The following is a 14,006-nucleotide window of genomic DNA, read 5'->3' as shown; positions in this document are numbered from 1 at the left end:
CTCCTTTTCTCTCTCTTTTTTTAAAAACATAATTTTTATTGAATTTTCCATATTTCATTTCAGTTCAATACACATATTTACAACTTATATTATTTGCTCAAAATGAGCTTTGACTCCCATCTCTCTTTCTGACATCCCTATAACATTTAACATATCTATCGCATTCCCATAATCATTTCTTTATCATATATTAACCTTAAGAAATCACATTCTCATTTATAAATCAGCATCTTAATTTCATATTACTAAACATTTCACGTTAATGTTACAAACGTTTTCATATAAGTACAGTTTTCTTTCAAATAATAAATAAATTTGCTCCAGTCCTTTTGGAATTTTTCATCGGGTCGATTCCTGATTTTCCCCATCAGCTTCACCAACTCCACAAATTCCACTCTCTTTGTTCTCCAATCCTCCAGTGTAGGGAGTTCTTGCTGCTTCCACCTTTGGGCCAGGAGACACCCCTCTCCCTTTCTCAGGTACCAGGATGCACTTCTTTCATTCGTTTCTTACCCAAAGTACTTTCATCTGGAAAAAAACCTATGTGTTGTCAAGTTCAGATTTTGCCCATAATATTTACAGTTCCAAGAGAAATTTGAACTTCTGGTCAATTCTTTGTTGCCAAACAGTTCAAATTTTAAAAGATTTGGCCCAGTGGGTCTTACAAATACATTTTAGGGCTCCTCAAGATCTCAAGGAGTAACTCGCCAGCACCTGTCATTCTTGTTTTGCTTTCTCCATTTCCTTTAACTACGTTCAATGAACAATATAAACAAGAAGCAGTAATTTGTGAACAAAATGTTTCCCAGTGTCCTTTATCCTGTGAAGGTGAGAGGTGAATAAGAGGAGGTGTCAAGAAGTCAAGCATACCATCATGATCTATGTTAAGATTTGGGCTGTAGATGCAGTTACTAGTCATATGAAGACACATTTAAGAGGGTTCTGTCATTTGGGTTTTGCCCCCAATGTGCAGTCAACAAAATCCTGTTGTTTTACAGCCTGATGTATTTAGTTGGAAGTAAGCAAACCACCTCATTCTGCATATTTCTAAGTTCTGCAGTTTTGTTTTAACAAAAATAAATACCTGTTTCTGAGAAGAACTTTGCTACTTGGCTTCTGTATCACTTATGTGCCAGTTTTTAGGATTTTGTCTTCTTTCTCCACCGCCCCCCCCCCAATCTAGTGTAATGGTTACTTGAATAAAATCCTAAATGCAAAGGCGACTGTGTTTGCTTCTATTTACCCTGCAACCCAGATGTTAACTAGAGTCACCTTCTACGAATGCTGTCTGTATTATTTAATTTCTATAGCAGCCCATAGGTGAATATTCTCTTGGTGGATTATAAGCAGAGCAACGCTAAGTTACAATATATTGAAATCAAAACAGGAATAATTTCTTGATAGGAAGAGCTGCTCAACATGGAGTGGACTCCCTCTGAAGGTACTGGACTCTACTTCGTTGGAGGCTTTTAAACAGGTTGGATGGCCAACTGTCAGGGGCTCTCGAGCTGTGATTGCACGGGGTTAGACTAGATGACCCTTGGCGTCCCTTGCATCACATCTAGGATATTCATGACTACAAACAGACTTTACATATAGATCCTCAGCAAATCCAGTGTGTGGCAGCCTGCTGGGAAGGGCTTACCTGGGTCAGGTGTTCAGGCAGAGTAATAATAATAATAATGTATTATTTATACCCCACCCATCTGGCTGGGTTTCCCCAACCACTCTGGGCAGCTCCCAACAGAATATTAAAATCACGATAAAATATCAAACATTAAAAGCTTCCCTAAACAGGGCTGCCTTCGGATGTCTTCTAAAAGTCAGATAGTTTATCTCCTTGACACGTGATAGGAGGGTGCTCTGCAGGGCGGGAGCCACTTCCAAGAAGGCCCTCTGCCTGGTTCCCTGTCACCTCACTTCTCACAGGGAGGGAACCACCAGAAGCCTTCGGAGCTGGACCTCAGTGTCCGGGCTGAACGATGGGGGTGGAGATGCTCCTTCAGGTATACTAGGCTGAGGCCATTTAGGGCTTTAAAGGTCAGCACCAACACTTTGAATTTTGTCAGCAGCAGAATGAATTATATTTGTATATAACACTTTGAATTGTGCTCAGAAACGTACTGGAAGTGCATTCCATGCTCCCATACTGTATATAAGGTCTCCACACTTGAGTTCTCATTTGAAACATTCCTATTTTTGTAGTTTTTTTATAGTCCTTCATCCATAATTTTAGGGAAACAACAAAAGGAACAGCACTTTAAAGGCAAAAAGCTTTGTTGCAGTAGCATCATTTGTGGTAATTCATCAAGGTTTAGATGGTAATAAATTTGGTAGCCTTTAGAGTACTACTGGACTATTGCCCCATTCCTGCTACTCTTTTGACAAGGTAAAGGGACCCCTGACCATTAGGTCCAGTCGTGGCTGACTCTGGGGTTGCGGCGCTCATCTCACTTTATTGGCCGAGGGAGCCGGCGTACAGCTTCCGGGTCATGTGGCCAGCATGACTAAGCTGCTTCTGGCGAACCAGAGCAGCGCACGGAAACGCCGTTTACTTTCCCACCGGAGCGGTACCTATTTATCTACTTGCACTTTGACATGCTTTTGAACTGTTAGGTTGGCAGGAGCAGGGACCGAGCAACGGGAGCTCACCCCGTCACAGGGATTCAAACCGCCGACCTTCTGATCAGCAAGTCCTAGGTTCTGTGGTTTAACCCACAGCGCCACCCGTGTCCCTTTTTGACACAGTACCAGGAATAATTTACCCAATACCATAAGGTGAGCTTGTGACAGATGGGGGAATTTTAAGTTAGCTTTCTAGATCTGGGAGGCTGACGTAGGTATGAAAAGAAATTGTGAGCCCCAGAAATAAATGACTTGAGCATGCGCAGAGTGCACCTGTCCGACCAAATCTCAGTATCTATTAGGATGATACGACAACATCCATGGCTGGCCAAAAAAGAAATACCTTTGAGGATGTCGTTGAGGATCTCACCCCCTGTACTGTTCTGGGGGTTCCCTGACCCTCCAGAGCAGATTTTGGGGGGCTAGGCCAGAGGGAAGCCCTAGTGTGCTAGCAGCAGTCCTTGTGCTGGTTTTTGCTGGTGGAATGCAGTAGTTGAATCTGGCCCATCAAAATTAATGTACACTACCACTGTAATTGATTTCAGTAGGTCTGCTCCGAGTAACAGCTAGTTGAACACCACCTTCTGTGGCTAGCCAATAAATTTCTTTCCAAGTAAGACAAGAATATCTCTTGTTGGTTGTATAGTCTGGATAAGAGCAGCGCTACAGGGTCAGACTGAAAGTCCATCTAAACCAATTTTCTGATACCCAGTGTGGTCAGCTATTCCTGAAGCCGCAAGATGGTTTCCGTTCCAAATGAGTATTGCGTTGCTATGGAGCTGTGTGACCGTTGGTGGCGGCGAGACATTGGTTTACTCAGAATTCCAGTCTTGTAGTTGCATCATTAGTTCAAAAGAACTGGAGTCTGAGAACGTTTCTGTGTCCAGAGTTTGGGAACGACGAAAGCCAGGTGGTTTCTGGTAAGTTCTTCTTATGCAGGACTGGTGTTTTCTAACAGCTGAAAACATGCCAAGGATGTTCAGTGACACTGTATTCGTTAAGGACCAGGGATGTGGAGAAAACTACAAGATTCATCTTTCATCTGTATCTGTAGCATTTGGAAGCAGCCCAATCTGTTTTGGATCTGCCTTGTGTAACTCCAGTTCATTATTCAGATCTGAATCTGTTCAACCCAAAACTCTGTTTTGACCACATTGACTACAACGGGGAATCTAAAAATGGCTATATATTTCCCCCTCTTCTTACATAAGTGGATGAAATTTGCAGGCAAAGAGTGGATCAAGACTGCCAAATTTGAGGCAGAATCCAAGGGAGTTTGGTTAAGTAACTTTTGGTTATTATTTTTTTAAAAAACAGGAATGTTTTTATTTTCTGCCAGAATGGGCTGCCACTTCTGAGGGGATAATGCAGAAACCGATAGTTTTGGGAAGGCCAAATCTAGGGAAGTCCTTGTTAAAATGAGATCTTTAAAACACGATGTTTAAAATATGAACTGAACTGAATTTCCCCCTGTCCCTTATAGGTACACTGCGCCTATGTCCCAAGTCACCTTTTGCCGCCTTAAAACTGGAGGCACACATTCCTCATCCACCCAATGAGGGTAACTCCAAAAGCAGGTTTTAACAAAATCATTAGGTTAATGTGCACCTTGGGATCAAAGGAGTTTGCAAGGAACATAGCCAGTATTGTGCGATCTTTTCTATGTTTAGAAAATGGCAGACAACCTTTTGCAGGAGAGCATTTACCAGCTGCAGAGAGACTGGGACTGGTGAGTGTGCACCCTTTCTGATGCGCGTGTTATTGAGCAGGGGATACAATATAAATGTGCATTCTAGACCTTTGAGCAGTGGAATTGGCCACGCATAATACTGTTTGCAGGTGTGCCTGTTGCACAGATGCTCCAAATCCCCCTGTTGATACTCCGATGGACTTATTTGTAACCCATTATTTTGGCACTTCTCTCTTGCTGCTTCCTTCTGCTAGGGACAGTCCCTATTGGCTAGTTCCCAGTAAGTCACAAAATTTAATTTTGTGTTATGGAGCAATTGGGGACTATCAGTGTCAACCAATTGTGTGCAGAGTGTGTGTTCAAACACCCTCAACTCTACCAGTTTAAGTCTAGCTTTAAAGGCCAGCTGAATCAATAGAACTTCAGAGACGTACACCCGAGCCATTCTCAAAATGCAGAAATAATCCTGTGCCGTTCTCCTTAACATGAATTCCTGTGGAGAAAGGAGCACAGGGAGCCTTTCTAATGTTTTGAGGAAAGCAATTAGATTCTGGTCCATCACATGCAGAAACGAGTGGCATGCATGGGGATTCACAACTGGGCCTTATTTATTTATTTTGAATATTTATTGAATTTCATAATAATTAATGATACAAATCTCATTCATCATGTTATTTACAATTATTCTCCCCCCTCCTTTCGACTTCTCTCAACTCTGTTGAGTTATTTAGTTTTATCTATCGTATCCTGCTTTTCCTACACAAAAATAAAATCCCTTTTCATTTCTCTGAAATATCTGTTACTCAAATGAAATTGTGAAAGTTTATTCAAATCCTGCCAGTGAATCCAGTCCATTCTGTTGTTTCTGCAAATAAACTATAAATGGTTCCCAGACTCTTTTGAAGTCCTTTTTGTCCTTCTCTCATAGATTGTCTCTTAGCTTAGCCAAAAGCTAAGTTGATGTTGAAGAATCATTGCTTCGACACTGGTGATCTATGCTTCTTCCAGTACACTGGCACTAGTTTGCCTGTCTTCCCAAGTGATGTGTAATTTTTTTGGAGACACCGTTGATGGAATCTTTCAAGGAGTTGGGGATGGTGTTTATAAGTTTAAAAATGGCATTTAAAATCCTTGTGTATGAGGGTCCTAACATCCCTTTTTCATTCTTATCTTCCCTTCTCCAGTCAGCTATTTGAAAAAATGGAAAGTACGGTGAGTAGAGAAATCTCTTGGTGTCTGACCTGGGCTGCAGGGAATTGTTTGAATTGTTAATGCACTGCAGGTTGTGATAAGAACAGGTGGGAGGGAATGCCCAAATTGGAGGGAGATGGGGGGGGCAGGATCTTAGCTTCATTTGCCAGGCCTTAGGGGCTCCTTGCGATCTCACCAACCTTAGACGCTCAAGGCAACCTTCTCTGTTTCTTCTCCTTTCACCCCAGAATTGGCCCTACTAAACCTCTTCCAAGATGACAAAATTAATGTTTTCTTATATGCGACAACAGCAGGGAGAATGTTGATAGCCAATAATTGGAAAGGAAATTATGTTCCAACCAAAGAAGAATGGTTGAATAAATTATGCAATTAATACTTGGAATTAGCAAAGTTGACTGATTTGATAAGACAAAAACCGAAAAATATAATCCATAAAAAATGGAAATGTTTAAATGGCTATTTATGTAAGCACTGGAAGACGCAAGATCTACCCACTCTGGAAGAATGGCAGATGAAGCTGATTGACTGTATGGGATTGGCAGAAATGACTGGCAGAATCTGCGACCAGGGAGAAGAGTCGGCAGAAGAAGATTGGAAGAAATTTAAGGACTATTTAAAGAAATACTGTAACATTACTGAATTTTGAAGGGAGTTGGATTGAAATTAATGGTTTCTAGCTGTTATGGTAAAAGAATATGGAAGAAATATTTTTTCTTTTTCTCTTGTTTTAATAAGGTTTAAGTTACAATAATTTAAGAAGCTGAATAGAAAATAAAGGGTTAATTAATTGTGAAGTTAGAAGATTAGGATTTGCTGGATAAATAATTTGATCTAGAAAACAAGAAGGGGAGGTTCGAGGAAGTCAAAGGACGATGGTTTGGAAACTAGGTTTTGAAAACTATGTGTTTTTAATATTGTCTTTTTTTTCTTTGTGCATTTTTTGTTTCTTTTTTCTTTGTTGTTTGTATAAAATGGAAAACCTTAATAAATATTTATAAAAAATAAAAATAAATAAATGGCTATTTATGTAGACAAGGATTAAATGTAAGGTACTGGTTGTGTATAGAAGAGATTTACAAAAGATTTAGAAAACATTGATTAGAATATTTGTGTGAGATTGTATCGGAAAAATGCGGAATAACAGATACAATCTTGCTTAAAATGTATATAGGAAGTGCAGTGTAAATGATGGAAGTCAATCAATGAAATTTTATTATTATTTTCATATTGAGATATTTGTAGAATAAACTTGGAAGAAATTCTTCCAACTTTTCTTCTTCTTTTCTCTTTATTTCTTCTTCTTTTTTCTTTTCTTCTTCTTTTCTCTTTTGTTCCTTTTTCATATATATCTGCTTATTTGAAATATACCGTATATGTATGTATGTATTTGCAATATTTTGCTTAACAATTATGTTAAATAATTAAAAAAAATAAAAATCTTCCAAGATAATAATGCCCACTATCATCACAAAGAGCTCATAACTCACTTACTCTCAGTAGCCAGAAACACTATAGCCAGACACAGGAGAGACCTGTCAGGAGTAAGCATGGACCAATGGTACCAAATAGTATGGGAAACAGCCTTATTAGAAGAAAACTAAGCAATAAACTGAAACTGACATGGGGACAAATGGAAGAAGACGCCTTCACCCCAGCATGGCTCCCCTCTATCACACACACAGCCCAACAACACAACGACAAGAATCTGCCAACAGCATACGAATTAATCTGGCTAACCTGATTCAAAAACACCCACCTGCCCCACTCACACATGAAGACAAAGTTTCTTCTCCTTTTTAAATCAGTCTTCTGTTTCCTGGCAGCCACTTTTCAGGGGGTGAAATAGGGGAGGAATCTTACACTTTAGTCATGTGAGATAGATGACTGTGGCTTTCAAAATGGTAAACTGCGCTGGGGGAAAAATACCGTATTTTTCGCTCTATAAGACACACATAAGACGCACCTAGTTTTTGCAGGAGGAATACAAGAAAAAAAATATTCTGAATCCCAGAAGCCAGAACAGCAAGAGGGATCGCTGCGCAGCGAAAGCAGCAATCCCTCTTGCTGTTCTGGCTCCTGGGATAGCTGCACAGCCTGCATTCGCTCCATAAGATGCACACATATTTCCCCTTACTTTTTAGGAGGGAAAAAGTGAGTCTTATAGAGCAAAACCCACTCTCAGGTTTCCAGCTCTCCTTCATCTCCTGTTTAGGCTACAATTTGCTTCTAAAAAGCAGTACAGATATAGAATGCTGAATCATGCAGAGTGCATCTTCTAAGGGTTGGGTGTTTTGTGGGTGTTTTTTTTTGCAATTTTGACTGCTGAATAATGTATTTCTTATGAATCTAGGATTGATGGTGACTTACTCATGTGGCTAATTCTCCCTCTCTCCCCGCCGCTGCCTCTTCCAAATCCAGTTGCTTGAATTCACCCATTTGAAGGTTGAAATGGAAAATGCTCCACCAACTTTCCAGGCAAGTGTCTTGCCCTTTCTGGGGATTTTTAAAAATATATATTTTGAAATGCAGAAAGATGACTTAATAGCTGCAACCTCTTGCCCGCCTCCACCTGGACAAATCATAGAATCATCTAGTCCAGCCCCCTTCAATGCAGGAATCTCAGCTAAAGCATCCATGATAGATGGCCATCCAAACTCTGCTTGAAAACTTCCAAGGAAGGAGAGTCCACCACCTCCCGAGGAAGCCCATTCCACTGCTAAACAGCTAGTTTTTTCGTGTGTTTAGTTGGAATCTCCTTTCTTGTAACTTGAAGCCATTAGTCTGAGTCCTATCCTCAAATGCAGGAGAAAACAAGCTTGTTCCCTCTTCCATGGGACAGCCATTGAGATTTTTGAAGATGGCTATCACCTCTCCACTCATTCTCCTCTTTTCCAGGCTAAACATACCCAACTCCTCCAACTGATCCTCATAAGCCTTGGTTTCCAGGTCTCTTTTAACTTCCAGGCATCTTTTAACAGTTTCCAAGAATAATTCAAAGTGTTGGTCCTGATCTTTAAAGCCCTAAATGGCCTTCAACCCAGTATACCTGAAGGAGCGTCTCCATCTCCAGTGTTCAGTTTGGGCACTGAGGTCCAGCTCCGAGGGCCTTCTGGCGCTTCCCTCCCTGCAAGAAGTGAAGCCACAGGGAACCAGGCAGGGGGTCTCCTTGGTAGTGATGCCCGTTCTGCAGAACACCCTCCCATCAGATGTCAATGAAATAAACAACTATCTGACATCTGAAGGCAGCCCTGTTTAGGGAAGTTTTTAATGTTTAATGCTGTATTGTGTTTTTAATATTCTTTTGGGAACCCCCCAGAGTGGCTGGGGAAACCCAGCCAGATGGGTGGGGTATAAATAAATTATTATCATTATCATTATCATTATTCGCTAGTCAGGCCCAGACACACTTTACCAGGGGTCGCCAAGGTGCTGCCAATATCCCTTTTGGCCTCCATGAAAGGTCTCACTGAATACTCCCTCAAAAATCCACAGTGCCTGAGAGACTGTTTGCTCTTCCCATTCAGTTCCTGTTTACACTGACTTGGCATCTCTTACACCAGGCCTAGGCAAACTTGGCCCTCCAGATGTTTTGGGACTACAACTCCCATCATCCCTGACCATGCTCCTGTTAGCTAGGGATGATGGGAGTTGTAGTCCCAAAACATCTGGAGGGCCAAGTTTGCCTATGCCTGTCTTACACTGAACACCCCCCCTCCAAGTCCCCACATATTATTTGAATCCAGGATTGGACATCCATGTTCTTCTTGTGAACAGAGGAGGGGTACAAAGAGCTTTTCCCCGTTAGCAAGTCCAGCAGGGGCTGAATGCAGGGAAACCCAGCTAGATGGGCAGGGTATAAATAAATTACTACTACTACTAAGGGATGCGGGTGGCGCTGTGGGTTAAACCACAGAGCCTAGGGCTTGCCGATCAGAAGGTTGGCAGTTTGAATCCCTGCCAACCTAGCAGTTCGAAAGCATGTCAAAGAACTGCAAGTAGATAAATAGGTACCGCTCCGGTGGGAAGGTAAACGGCGTTTCCATGCGCTGCTCTGGTTTGCCAGAAGCGGCTTAGTCATGCTGGCCACATGACCCGGAAGCTGTACGCCGGCTCCCTTGGCCAATAAAGCGAGATGAGCGCCGCAACCCCAGAGTCATCCGTGACTGGACCTAATGGTCAGGGGTCCCTTTACCTTTACTACTATTATTATTTTTATTTATTATGTGTTATAGCATGTACTCATGGTATCCGTGTCAGGACTGTCCCCCACAATGATTTCACAAAATTTCACATCTATCCAGCACACAAAGTTTACCAAACCCCTGCTCTGGGAGTTGAATTTGGTGGTGCGGAAGAATAAACCCTACAGACACTAGGTGTCATGTGTCAAACAGGGAAGCAGGCAGTGCAGTATTTGCCATGAAAGATGCTTGGTTTTCGATTTTTCTCCCCTAGAACCTTCAAGGTGCCAGACCTGAGGAAGGAGCTGCGGAAGATAGAGAGGCAAAAGGCAACCGAGACAGTTGAGTGGACACGGAACGCTGCCTTTCTTTTATCAGAGCAGGGAATGAAGGGCTCTCGGAGATGCCTTAGCAAGTGCAGGCGGCTGTTTTCTTGAAATTTAAATTCATTGTGGCAGGTTGCTATTAAATGGAGTGCTTCTGTTGTGTTTCCATTGTGCTGCCTTTCCTTTAAAAAAAATGTGTGTATTGCAGAATCCCGACCCTGGGGCTGGTATCTTGAGACAGGTGTCCAAAGCATCAATTCTCCAGCGATTAGCCTTCTTTATGGTCCAGCTCTCACTTCCATACATCACTACTGGGAAAACCATAGCTTTAACTATACAGACCTTTGTCGGCAAGGACAAGGCAGTGATCCATGGAGGAGAAGCCAGGTGTACCTCATCTTACAGCTAGTTCTTCCTGCCTAAGTGCAGAACCTTACATTTGTCCCTATTGAAATTCATTTCATTAGCTTGCGCCCAGTTCTCCAGTCTGAGGTCATATTGAATCAGGATTCTGCCTTCATTAGCGACCCCTCCCAGTTTGTTGTCATCTGCAAATCTGATGAGCATCAACTCAATTCCTTCATCCAAGTTATTTATAAAGACTTTGAACAACCAGGACAGGGCCCAGGACAGAACTCTGTGGGACTGGTTTAGAATGATCTCTGAGGCCACTCCTTTTGACAGCAGCTGCCAGAATCAGATTCTCTGCACCTTTCTCCGAGAGAGAGTTTCTGGGCCAGCGCAGATCACAGAATCACACAGGGGCCATCTAGTCCAACCCTCTGCAATGCAGGAATCTTTCACCCAACATGGGAATTGAAACCACAACCCTGAGATTGAGTCTCATGCTTTATTGAGTGAGATAAGTGGTGCTGCTACCAATTTAATGCTTCTGCAGATGCTACAAACCATACTGTTGCAAAACATTGAAATGTCACAAACCATATAAATGCCATGCTAATACTGTATACACATAGGACTTGTGGTGAACTTTTGTGAACAGGTGAGGAGCTGGGGGCTGATGCTGGATCTGGGCCTACTTTTTGATGGGCAGGTGGGGGAGTTTGCAAAGAACAGAAACCAAAAGGAACCCAGAAGAACAGGAATCCACAGTGCAGACAACTTTCCCAGAAAGCATCCGTTTCTTGGAAACAGGAACCTTGTGCAATTAGTTTTTTCTAGTTGAAGGTTGAAAGAGAAAGCAAAGAATCAGAGCTATCCTGTTTGTTTAGCTATTAGGATCTGCAATTGCTTCATCAAACATCATGCTGGTATTTGATTGCCTCAAATGAGACAGGAAATATCCAAGTACCCGTAAATGTACAACTTGAGCAACAGGAAGAAAAAAACCTGGATACAAGAACCTTCATACTGAAAGCAAAACTTCTACCAGAGTTGAAATTTGAGCTCCTTACACTGTGTTGGGCCCTTAAAGAAACCTAAGACTTCAGGCATGGTAGTACAGGTCTAAGAGCATTTTGCCATGCACAGCTTTCTAAATATTCTTCCTGGTTAGCATATTCTGCTGCTTTGAAAAACGGTCCTGTATATTGTTACTGCATCCCATCCGACTCTGCAATTCTATAAGTCTATGAAAATGCAGTAGGCATTGTGATGATAGGTGCCAGTCTGAACTTTATGCGTGGTTTATTTCTAAGGATCGTGGCCTTAGAACAGCTGGCATAAGTTCAATATAAAATATTCCCCTCCTGAACTATCTGTGACCTGGGTACATGCTCCAATCGCATACATGACCTAAATGGAGCAGAGTATATTTGCAGAAAAGATTGGAGCACCAATTGGTGTATTTGCTAACAGAGCTGGTTTATTAACCTCCAGGAAGCAAAAACCATAAAATACAGAACAAATATCCAGCCCGGAATCAAATTAACTCTGTACAATACTTGGCAAAACATGAAAAAGGCCCAGCATATTCTTAGAGGTCTTTAGCAAGCCACAAAATATCAGCATTGCAGGTCCCTGTCTGGTTTTACTGGGAACAGCAGACCCTCCCAGTGCCCCTATTTTCCAGGGACAATCCCGGATTTACAGAAGCCGTTCCTGTTTCTGATTTGATCCCAGAATATCCTGCTATTCCTTAGGACATCCCTATTTTCATAGGAGAAATTTTGGAGGGTATAAAAAAGACCCTGATGTTGGGAAAGATGGAGGGCACAAGGAGAAGGTGACGGCAGAGGACGAGATGGTGGGACAGTGTTCTCGAAGCGACCAGCATGAGTTTGACCAAACTGCGGGAGGCAGTGGAAGACAGGAGTGCCTGGTGTGCTCTGGTCCATGGGGTCAAGAAGAGTCGGACACAATGAAACGACTAAACAACAACAATCTTCATCAGATAAATTATTTAGGGTATGGAACATTCTTCCAATGTACTGATGCCTCTACCCCTAAAAGACTTCATTTGCTTTTCTTCAGGCACAAGACCATTGTGGTGTAGTGCTTAAGAGCAGTAGATTCGTAATCTGGGGAACGGGGTTCGAGTCTCTACTCCTCTACATGCAGCTGCTGGGTGACCTTGGGCTAGTCACACTTCTCTGAAGTCTCTGAGCCTCACTCACCTCACAGAGTGTTTGTTGTGGGTGAGGAAGGGAAAGGAGAATGTTAGCCGCTTTGAGACTCCTTTGGGTAGTGGTAAAGCGGGATATGAAATCCAAACTCTTCTTCTTCTTCTTCCCATCTCTCCAGCTTTTGTATCCTTCCAGTGCATAACTTCCCTCTCCTCCAACTCTCCTTCCCAGTCCAGGCTGTTTGCACCAATAGCTCAGCTGATGCAGCTCACACCCCTGCCTGGGCTGGATTTCCCTGGCAGGGCTGGGTTTCTGGGACTCAGATTACACCAGTTCCTGACAGACGGTGAAGAGGTCAGGGGCACAGCTGCATGGCAGGTCAAGCTAGTAAATAACCACCCCAGGAGTGTCTGCTTGACAGGCCACGCTCTGTTTGCAGGCAGCCCCTGCTCAGGTCATGCAACAGTCATGGCTCTTCTCCTTGCTGGCTTGAATATATAGCGTCTGGGTTTCTCCCTGCTTCTTTAGAAAGAATGCCTCCACAAAGTCCTGAGCAAGGCGGGGTTGCTGGCCCACCCAAAACCACACTGGCCTAACCGGAATCAGAGATAAGAAGTTTGGGCATGCAGCCAGACCTGGAGGATGCAAGGCCAGGGAAAAGCACTGAGCTGAGCTGCCGATTGTGCCTTCGAATACCTAAGAGAAATAGAAAATTATGCACATCATGGAAACAGTGGTGGATCTGCATTTTTTAGGTCCTGAAGCCTGAACTTTCACAGACCCTCCAAGTGTCCCAGAATCAGTGCCGGATTTACGTATAAGCTAAACAAGCTATAGCTTAGGGCCCCACTCTCTTGGGGCCCCCAAAAAATTTAAAGGAAAAAAACACCTGGATGTACATTACCAAAATAGCACCATAGCTCATTGGTAGAGCATCAGGTTTGTGTACAGGAAGCCCAAGGTTTAATCTCTGACAGGGATGGGAATCGTCCTGGTCTGAAACTCTGGAGAGCTTGCTGCCAGACAAAACTGAGATAGGTGGACCACTGGCTCATAATAATAATAATAATAATAATAATAATAATAATAATAATAATGGGATAATGCACACAGTGACTTGCGATCTCGATCACACGCAGTCTGTAGTCCACTGGCAGTAGGAGTACAATATGGGCATGTCTTTAAGTTAACATCTTACATTAAAAACCTGACAGTAGCAAATTATCGAAGGCTTTTCACCAAAGCCAGACTAAACGTCTTTCCTTTTGCAGTGTTGGATGGCAGGTTGAGAGGAGTTCCCTACCAGGACAGACTTTGCTCGTGTGCTCAAGACATTGATTCTATAAAACATATTTTGTTGCACTGTGCGAAATATGAGCAAGCCTGGTTCGCCAGAAGCGGCTTAGTCATGCTGGCCACATGACTCGGAAGCTGTACGCCGGCTCCC

The 14,006-nt window shown here is 42.7% G+C and overlaps 1 protein-coding gene across 2 annotated transcripts in view; it reads left to right on the top strand.

Moving 5' to 3' along the window:
- The window catches only part of LOC128411434 (zinc finger protein 850-like), a 150,194-nt gene that overhangs the window by 85,195 nt on the left and 50,993 nt on the right, over positions 1-14,006 (top strand). The gene's annotated exons all lie outside the window — the stretch shown is intronic.

Source organism: Podarcis raffonei, chromosome 3 (genome assembly GCF_027172205.1).
Source record: "Podarcis raffonei isolate rPodRaf1 chromosome 3, rPodRaf1.pri, whole genome shotgun sequence".
Classification (NCBI taxonomy): Eukaryota; Metazoa; Chordata; class Lepidosauria; order Squamata; family Lacertidae; genus Podarcis; species Podarcis raffonei.
Note: the sequence above shows the minus strand (reverse complement) of the source record. Positions and strands in the feature narration are given on the sequence as shown.